Source organism: Platichthys flesus, chromosome 13 (genome assembly GCF_949316205.1).
Source record: "Platichthys flesus chromosome 13, fPlaFle2.1, whole genome shotgun sequence".
NCBI classification, from domain to species: Eukaryota; Metazoa; Chordata; class Actinopteri; order Pleuronectiformes; family Pleuronectidae; genus Platichthys; species Platichthys flesus.
In genome coordinates, this window is record NC_084957.1 from 4,597,056 (window position 1) to 4,606,690 (window position 9,635).

At 43.5% G+C, this 9,635-nt stretch overlaps 1 long non-coding RNA gene across 1 annotated transcript; it reads left to right on the forward strand.

Annotated features, from left to right (window-relative positions):
* The first annotated feature begins 1,703 nt into the window (after window positions 1-1,703).
* On the forward strand, window positions 1,704-7,642 carry LOC133967638 (uncharacterized). Its single transcript, XR_009924052.1, has 3 exons — window positions 1,704-2,100; window positions 2,177-2,307; window positions 7,477-7,642. It is a non-coding gene; the product is annotated as an uncharacterized LOC133967638 (long non-coding RNA).
* The last annotated feature ends 1,993 nt before the right edge of the window (window positions 7,643-9,635 follow it).

A 9,635-nucleotide genomic window follows, 5' to 3' on the forward strand; every position in this document is an offset into this window, starting at 1 on the left:
CCTCCTCACATCCTGCCTGCAATTAGTTTTCAACACGACGGAGGAGGCCGACTGCACCGCGGCTTTTAATAGAATGTTTACGGGAGAGAAGTTTGCTGAGTTCCCCCCCCCCCCCCCCCCCCCCCCCCCCCCCCCCCGTGGTTCTGTTTGTGGGCTGAGGAGAGCGTGACACCGACTCTTCACCGCACGCCAACACGGCACAGTTCTCAGCTGAGGGAAAAATTCTACAGGAGAATAAATGTTGGTGTGTCTGTGTGAATGTGTTTGTGTGTAATAACCATTTATTGCAAATTGTCAATTTCTCAACATTAGCGTCTCTGCCTGGACTGAAATAATTAGAGACATAGGAGACTGGCATCATCTGCCCTCCCACGTATATAATGCCTCGAGTCACAACTTAATGTATAAGTGATAAACAGCAGTTTGAATACAGCTACGGTAAATGTGTCTGAGGTAAAACATAATAGTCCAATATACGGCACTCCATTGATTGTACTGAAGCTCGACAGCGAGTCGACAGCAGCAGCAGAGGGAAGAAGGGGGGGGGGGGGGGCAGGGGACAGATTATGAAAAACTCCTATCAAACAGTCAACTTGGAATTTTTTTACACAACAAACAACACACACGCCCACGCACACAAAGCAAGGACTGGAAATACAGCCAAAAACGAAATAACAGGAACTGAGGAAACACTTTCTAAAATTAGGACTTGTACAAGTGCCCATCATGGTCCCCAGAAGACACCCTTCCTTCTGTCCAGGCCTCCCCGGATCCACCCGACCAGAGTGCGGGGGTCCCAGGTATATAACCTGTAGGTCATCACCTGTGTAGCTACCCACCAGTCAGTTAAAACCAAAGAGCTCCCCCCCAGGAAAAGAGGTGAAACTACATTCAAGAATAAAATTTAAACACCAAATAAGTGAAGAGAAAGGAAATAGATAGAAACATATACGAGAGAATAAAATGATACAATCCCAAGAGAGCATCGATGTACAATGGTGAGTTAAAAAAAAAAATATATAACATAGTGCTATATACATATTTAAAATAAGCTCATGAAGGCTGTAGATTCATAACCGTGCCGATGAGAGTGAATTCTCTACAGGCCTCTTCTGTTCTTCAGTATAAATACATGTGCTTGGAAACGGGGACGTATTTAGGATGAGTGAGTTCTGCGTTTGCTCAGAACGCCACCAGCTTGAGAGGCCCCGAGAGGCCTGGTAATTCATTTACAGTGTTTTACAACATTTGGAGTCAAATAAAACAAAGCACAGAATGGAACAGGACATGGAAACAGTGTGATTGACAGCGAGTGCCTTCGAATGGCTGGAGGTTGTGGTGCAGGTGGGCGTGTCCTCCAGCTGTCAGCCAGGCTCTCAGCCCGTACTCCAAATATCTTTATTTCTGGTTTCCCAAAAAATAAGGCTGGACAAAATGCTAAATCCGATAAAAGGATGAAAAAACTGTTTACAGTCAGTGTGGGGGGGGGGGGGGGGGGGGGGGGGGGGACTGCAGAGCAGGCAAAACAGCTGTTTGCTTGCTCTTGCGAACCTTTCAACATCGGCGCGGAGAGATAAACTCTGCAACATTTGACCCAGTCCAATCTGTTCCCAGTGGATAAATCCAATCACCTACCAGTGCCGCCGCTGTTGTTGATACATACTGATGGGATTTCCAGCACACAGAGATTCCACATGATGTCCTGATAGCAAGCTACCGGTTTGAGGGTCTAGTGTTTTGCTCAAGGACACATCACCATGTGGACACTGGGATCGAACCGCCGACCTGTGACAAATGGACAAACCGCTCTGCCGTGTCATCGCCTCCCAAAGTCAGGAGTGCTGCATCTTCCCTCTAATCCGGTTTATCATTAAAAGTTAGGTTGCTTCACGTTCAGTGGTTCATTACAAGTTCCCTAAATTAGACTTGATGGGAACACGAGATTACCAGTAATATCTGATGGATCGGTTCTGCTGTATTTATTTATTCAGTTGCTGTGCGAGCGTGGGATCCAACAGCAAACACGTTTATTCTACTGTGAAATGGGCGGGGAAGGCAATCAATCCTGCATTGATCAGACCTTCAGTGAGCCCAGACCAGGTAGTTTGTAATATTTGTGCTTTGCCATGTTCTTTTTCATGCACTCAATTCACTTCTGATCAATATTCTATTACAGGCCCTGGTTCCGGAGGGGGGAGCACTTTTCTGCTGTTGTTGGGGCCGAACCTGCAGTAAATGTTTTGTAAAGGCCCTCGGGTGTCGGGGGGACTGACACCGGGGGTTCACAGAGAATCAGTCTGCATCCAGGTGAGAGGGGCGGACGCATGGCTCCAAGTGTCGAGTTGAAATCGTTTGTCTCCTGTTCTGCATGTGTACCCGCCGGCCTGCGGCTGGGGGGGAGGGGGGGGGTGAAGGTGATCTGTTTCCGGGCGGAGCACTGGTCTGAGATCACCGCTTAATGAAACGCTGGGAATCAGAAACAAATTACACTAATAATTCCCTCTCCTGCCGAAACCAGTCCGACTCAAAATAGAACCTCCTTCCTAACATCTACTCAATTTCAGCTCTAATATTACAACAATAATGAATTAGTCATAGCCCCATTTATCAACCATTTACATTAGTGTTGATGAATTATTAAGACCTTGTGAATAAGTTTCCAGAAGGAACATGTAACACCAGTTGGCGATGATTCATCCGCCTCCATCGGACACTCTGATTGTATCCGGCGGTTGGGAGCACTGGGATCATTACAACGATAATCCAACTCTTTAGGTTGTTTCCTTGGGGGAAAGGCACCAGTTGACTTATCCAAACAAAAGGCAGGCATGCGTGTCCCCCACGGCAGGAACTCCCAACCAGAGATAATTGTACCGGAGGGAAAACGTGGGAAGATTCTCAACTGGCTGAATTCATTGAGAATAAAAATAAACTGTAATGTGATTTTATAAACTATCTCATATCAACTAAACTATGTTTTTGTTTCTTTTCTCTCCTCAAGTGGGTGGTCTTAACGTTTAAGAGCAGGACTCTTTTTTTTATTTATTCAAGATCTTATAATGAGTTCACTGCTAGTGCTTAGATCTCATGCGCTTCAGCCTCTTCTCCTCGTGCTCTTGGATTTCACTTATTATCTTATTATTTTCATGCAATGCTAATATTTCGGTACATATTTTACATACAAAACATATAGATACAGCTGATCCCTGTCTTATTCCTGGGTTTCACCTTTCCACAAACATTAGCTGCTTTCAGGGGCATGTCACTCCAAATCCAGCTGGTTTGTATCATGTTTGCATGGAGGAGTGGAAGTGATGGACTATTTGAAATGGGATTCAGTGGAAGAAATTATGAAGTTTAAGATGAGGAGCAGCTGCAAGGCTCCTGACCACAGAGTGAGGGGGAGCATGCTGAGCGTCAGGAGACACATCAGACAGGTACGCGACAGGACAATAATGGTTTGAGAGCGTTGCTGTAAAAGGGTCAAACCAGTAACTCAGGGATAAAGAGATAATGTGGATTAAGTATTTTCTTAAAGCTATACAACTTGGACTAGTTGTCAATAAACAACACAATTGCCACGGTCAGTTTTAGCTATGTTCACGACGCCTGTACTTAAAATACCTTTTTTAAGGGCATGACCCATGTTAAAAGTACCCGAAAATACCTGCACATATCTGAGTAAAAGACGGATTTATATTATTTGTTTACCGTTTGATGTCGCACAGTCTGTCGCTGTCTCCTCCCTGCAGCCTGAGCTGGAAAGAACTTTGAAATGTCCACATTTTTTAGCCTTTGAGCTGCAAAGGGAGCATCTGCAATGAAGAATTTATCAGTCACTTGAGGACTGGATCTTCCGATAACATGCTCTCTGCAGTCAGTCTTGTCAGACCATGCTTTACAGTCCCTTGCATTTGCCCCACCATCAAACAGAGCCAAAGAGGCTGCCTCATCACTTTGGAGGAAATGCAGCTTTTCTCTTGCAGCACTCCTGTGGTCGGCAGGTACGTTTTCCAGGGGAGGCGGTGAATGTGATTGAGGTGTCAGCAGCTGGCATCTTTGAAATAGAGAGAGCGTGGGAGCAGCAGGTGTTTGCCGCAGTCGGTAATGGAAGTCTCATTTTCCTTGATGTGGGAAGGTGAGAGCCGCAGCCTGATGGCTCCTCAGCTCCCCACCCAGTCTCAAGTGATAGAGATATCCTGTCACCGGAACGGGGAATTTTCTAATCTCAGACCGGTGCATGTTCACAAATTTTTGACATTATCTTGTCCAACAGGAGGGAACAATGCTTTATTACGTTATTACTATTCAAGGATGCTCGGACATTTCCTAACAATGACAAAAGACTTGTTTTGTTTAGAGTTTAGATGGAAACCAACATAATATACAAACCTAGACCTGATAACTATCATCTACTACAGGTTACTGCACATCCTGAACTCTATAGAAAGCTCAACCTTGTGCTGTAACAGGTCAAACGTGTGCAAAGGGAGGCCAGGACCATTAAACAGGTGAATGGTTGATATTTCAATCAATGAAAGCACTGATCGGTAAAAGTATCTTGGTAATAATGTAAGTAGCAATTTTCTAAGTCAGTGGATGTCGAACTTCTTCTGGCATGACAACCTTTCAGTGGCCAATCAAAAGTTCACAGTTCTCTATCAATTATTAACAATAAAAGGGGACACAAGTAATAAACAAGTACAGTTATAGTTTAATTTTAGTCAAATAAACGGTAAGAATGACCAGTTTATTTTTTCTTGTATAAATTATAATCGTATAATCAAGCAGCGAAGCAGAGCATGCTCACTCATCTTCTCTTGCTTTGACCCTTGTGTTAGGTAGATTGTTTTTATTGTATTCAAAGTAAGAGTTGCTATTAAAGTCACAAAGTCAATTTGTGTTGCTGAGATACTCAGATATTCAGAGGGACACATTTATACTTTGAGTACATTTCAGAGCCTGAATTTTTATACTTTCACTTGAGTTGTTAACAAAAGTTTATGTATTTGTACTTGATTACACTTTTGCCACCTCTGCAGTTTAGTCTGAAGTCTTAAAACTTATCCTGCTGTGGATCTATGCCCCCAAGAATAACAACCACTGTTCTGAAGATATAACAAGGTCAAACAATCATCTTCACGTACTTTGCAGTCCATCATTTCAGGGGAATCTGCTTATTCACTTTGTTTCTGAGAATTTCAGGAACGAAGAGATAGTGATTTCATATTTGTTCGACTGCATTTCATCATATCAACAACACAGATGTTTACTTATGACCAAAACCACAACGAAGGTCTAACTTTAGTCAAATAGTTGATGGAGATGTGTTTAATCAGCCTTTTCACCCTGTATCCGCTCTGATCTCTGTTGTACTTTGTAGGTTTTCATCTATTACGCAGATTTTTCACAAGGTGTTTTAGATGATTCTTCTCGAGCTGCTGGAAGTTTGTGTGCAGATGTGTGAACCTGTTTGTGTGTCTGAGGAGATGAGTGCACAGGCTTGAGCTTTCACACTGGAGGTGCCAATTAGCTCTGGGAGATGACAAGAGGGTATGAGTCGGCTCGGCAGTAACGAGCAGCTCCGGCAGAACTTCTCACTTTGTCTCTTTCCTCCTCTGCTCTTAGAATCTGCCCCTGTTTTCTCTATCCTATTCTCCGCTCGGCCCTGCCAGCCCATTGCTTATTTCCGCTGTCATTTTTTATTTTTTTTGTACTGCCCACACTTTCCCCCCCTTCTCCCCACTCCCCTTCCAAACCTTTTCCTCTGTCTCTGTATTCCCTGTCCACGCTTCACTGAGGGATAAGAGGCTGATGTTTAGTCCTGATAATAGGATTAACAGCAGGACGTGAATTAACTTTGTCACCTCAGACTAACTGGAGTTGGACTGGAGATACGTGGGTCTGGCTGTGCATGATGGAGGCCTCACGTATGCTGTGGTCATCATGGACAGCGTAGAGTCCATGATTCCCCACGTCTGTGTGATGTGCTGTAGCTGCTGCACAGTGGAAGCTCATCAAAGCAGCCGGTGACAGGTGAGGGTGATTTCAGGAGTTGACCTGAATATCTGCAACAATACATGGAAACATGTAAGACCCTGTTCATTCTGTGCAAGGTGGAAAAGTTGGGTGCTGATGGCAAGTTTGCTCCACCAGTTGTCTGAGCTGGTCACTGAGGCCAGTTTCCTGAAACATCCCAGTTGATGGACCACAGCGTTAAGCTGAAGTGATCTATATATCTCATAATCAAACATTGAAATATAAGATGCACGTATAAATAATTAAAGCAGTTCTGAGAAGGTGGTTTTTGGTTTATGTTTCAAAGCAGGTTTCTGATTTGCTTTGATGACATACTTCCAGAGGGGGGGGCTTTGGGAAAGGTGCCTGTCACCCCAGGTCCGGTGCTGGGTCCTGAGTGGGGGGGACTCAGAGGAGCTGGGTGTGGTGGTGGAGCCTGTTGGTGAAGTGGGAGGAGGCTCGGTCATGGAGGACTTTGAATGGGATCTGCTGTGGGACAGGGAGACAGTTTCTGAAGGGTTGAGGATGATGGGAGTGAGCAGCTGAGAGTAAATGTTAATGAGAGAGTATTTTCACTATTAACAAACGTCATCAGCTTTAACTCGTCTGTTAGAGTCTGACCTTCGTCTGTCCGTGCGTGACCGACGCCACTTCTCCTCTGAGGAGCTGGATCCCATCATGGCTGACGCCCTTGACAGATCGCCAGCGCATCACAGGCTCAACACACGGAGACAAACAACCGCTCACACTCACGACTACAGTCAATTTAGAGACTCCGCTTACATGTCTGTGGAGTGGGTGGGAGGACGCTGTAGTACCCAGAGATCCCCCCCCCCCCCCACACCCCCCGCACACAGTATTTAGCTGCTTATAAACTTTTGGTTTTCCACAAATCATCATCTAATCTAAGTTGTGGACTTTTCATTTTCCTTAAAAGCAAAACGCAGATATACCGGAGTATTTACTAAAGTTTGATTTTCAAATGTAGCGTTCTCCTCATCTGCATTTCACCCCCGTCCTACCCTCCTCCTCCCGTTCAGCCTCTTTCATGTTTTCCTCTCATCCTTCCTGCTGCTTCCTTATTTATTTTACAGCCGCATACTCAAAAAGTTTCTTTTAGCTCTTTCAGAGTCACTGTGGTTCCCAGAGATCAATAGTCTTACCTGCGCTCAATGCGCCGTTCATTTTAAAAGGAGTCTTAATTTCCCTTAATGGTTTCATCCACGTGGACAGACCGTAACGAGGTGTCTGTTCCATACAAAGTCTTTATTTGGGGTGAAACCGATCCCTCAGCAGTGACTTTCACCCTTCACAGTTTCCTCCTGATGACTTCCAGCTGCAGAAACATCACTGACGCTCTTAGCCCTGTCACTTCATGGCTGGCTGGGTGTCCTGGTTAGATTCTTACCTGGGCAGCTGTCCAGTAAATCAATCAAATCTGACATTTCTTGTCCTCAGGAACTGGTCCCAGAAAAACGGATTGTCTGGCGGAGCTATTCCTTCAACAAAACTGTCACAACCGAGACAGAACTGTGCTGGTGAAGTGCTCCTGCTGCGTCTGCAAGTTAGCTCCTGTTTAAAGAGTCCTCACCTGAGTGGCAACTTGTGTCAAGGTCGAACTACAAAAACGGATTGGCATTTATTCCAACCTTTATTGAAAAGTAAATTAATGAAATAAAATGCTGAGAAGCTGTTTCGTGTGTTGGTGTTTCACAGGCTGCTGGTACATGACATGGTTTATTACCCCACTGTGTGAAAACGGACCCAAAATATATATGTTTATATATAAATAATGGAAGTTTATTGTAAATTATAAGCAATACTATCATCCCTCATGTTTTTAAATTGCTGGTCAAGTTATTCCAACCTATTGGCTCTGGCTATAGATAGTTATCCTTCTTTTATTGGTTAGCCTGAAAGCAAAGACACCCCTGATGTGTCCACTTAGTAGAATCATTAAAATTAAAACATATTCTAGACTCATGAGGTGACAGTCACCTTTACCTTCACCACTGAAATCTAATCAGTTTCAGAATTTGAGGAAATTCACTGAAAGCAAACAAGAGATTTAGTGTTCAAGAGGTCAGACCCTGACCTTTACCCCCCCCCCCCCATGTAATCAGCTCATCTGTGAGTCTAAGTTAACATTTGTGCTGTCAGAAGGAAAGTATTCAAACATTTTCTAGTTGACTAAGTTGACTACAAACTTATATTTACCATAGTTCTTTAGTAATAAGTTGTGCATTAATATTAGCCATTTCCAATAAAGTTAAAGTATTACAGATAAAATACTGTGTTCCTTCAGCTGTATACTGTGCTTCCTGCCATTCACTCAGTCAGTACTGGAACAGCCCTGAAGAGGAAAAGTGCTTCAGAGAAACCAAAAGAAAGAAATGTGTCTGAATGTCTTTCACCCTCAGTCCAACAAATATTCATCTAAGTTTACTCAGTGTGTGTGTTTGTGTGTGTGTGTGTGTGTGTGTGTGTGTGTGTAAGTGTGTGTGTGTGTGTGTGTGTGTGTGTGTGTGTGTGTGTGTGTGTGTGTTTGCTTCTGGCAGAGTGTCCAGGCCGGGAACATTTTGGTCCAACAACCGCCCCGGCCAGAAAATGACGTTCGAGGGCATGAAACCTCTGCTATTGGCGAAACAATCACTGAGTCAATGGTATTGACCAACAACCCACACAGATTCATTCTGCTCATTGTGAACTACAGGCCGTTAAAGCTACATTTACTGGGCTCTGTTGTCGGAAAGGTCCACGGACTAACTGTCTGTTGAGAAGTTAATACAGCACGGAGGAAGATGCGTTTAATCATCCTGGGAAATTGTGAACTTAGATTCTTAGGTGAGGTTATTGGGGAATTCCAGTGTTTGGAATGAGAAGTGATGCAAACCATGAAGAGAAGTTATTAGTATAGGCTGTGTCATTTTAGAGGGGGGGGGGGGGGGGGGGGAGTTCAGCCTGTTGCCTGAGGAATGATGAGGAATGAATAACATAAATAACAAAAAATACCATATAATGTTCCCACATTATCATTGTTATCACTTTTTATTCAACACATTACAACTTTAATCTTGTAATAATGCAACTTATTTTTCATTAATAAACACATTTACTCACATACTCTGTCACCACCTTCTAATTTTCTACTGAATCTCATATTTTTAGCACAACATTATTACATTATTCTCTTTTTTCTTCAATATGACCCTAATAGGCTACTCACTATAAACTGTGGAAAATAATGTGGTTGTGGGGATTAACATGACTTAAAGAAAGAAGCCACTTTTCTGTTTTCCTATTCTCCCAAAAAAGAATTTCAATTAATAACAAACAAAATATGTAAAATGTGTAACTGCAGGTAGTCGTGTAACACTCTCACAGTTATTAAATTGGTAAAAATCTGTTAGTTGACTGAACTATTTACATCATGAGAAAACACATCTCGCACGTTCAGCATGAGACACACAACACTCACCACACGTATCTTCTTGCGTTCCCTTGAAGTTGACGCCGTTGAAAGAGGGAGAACAAGAGCTACCCAGTGTTCCCAGTTAGGAACAGCATGATGTCTCTGATAACACTCAAACACTGTGGGTAATTACCACACAACACCA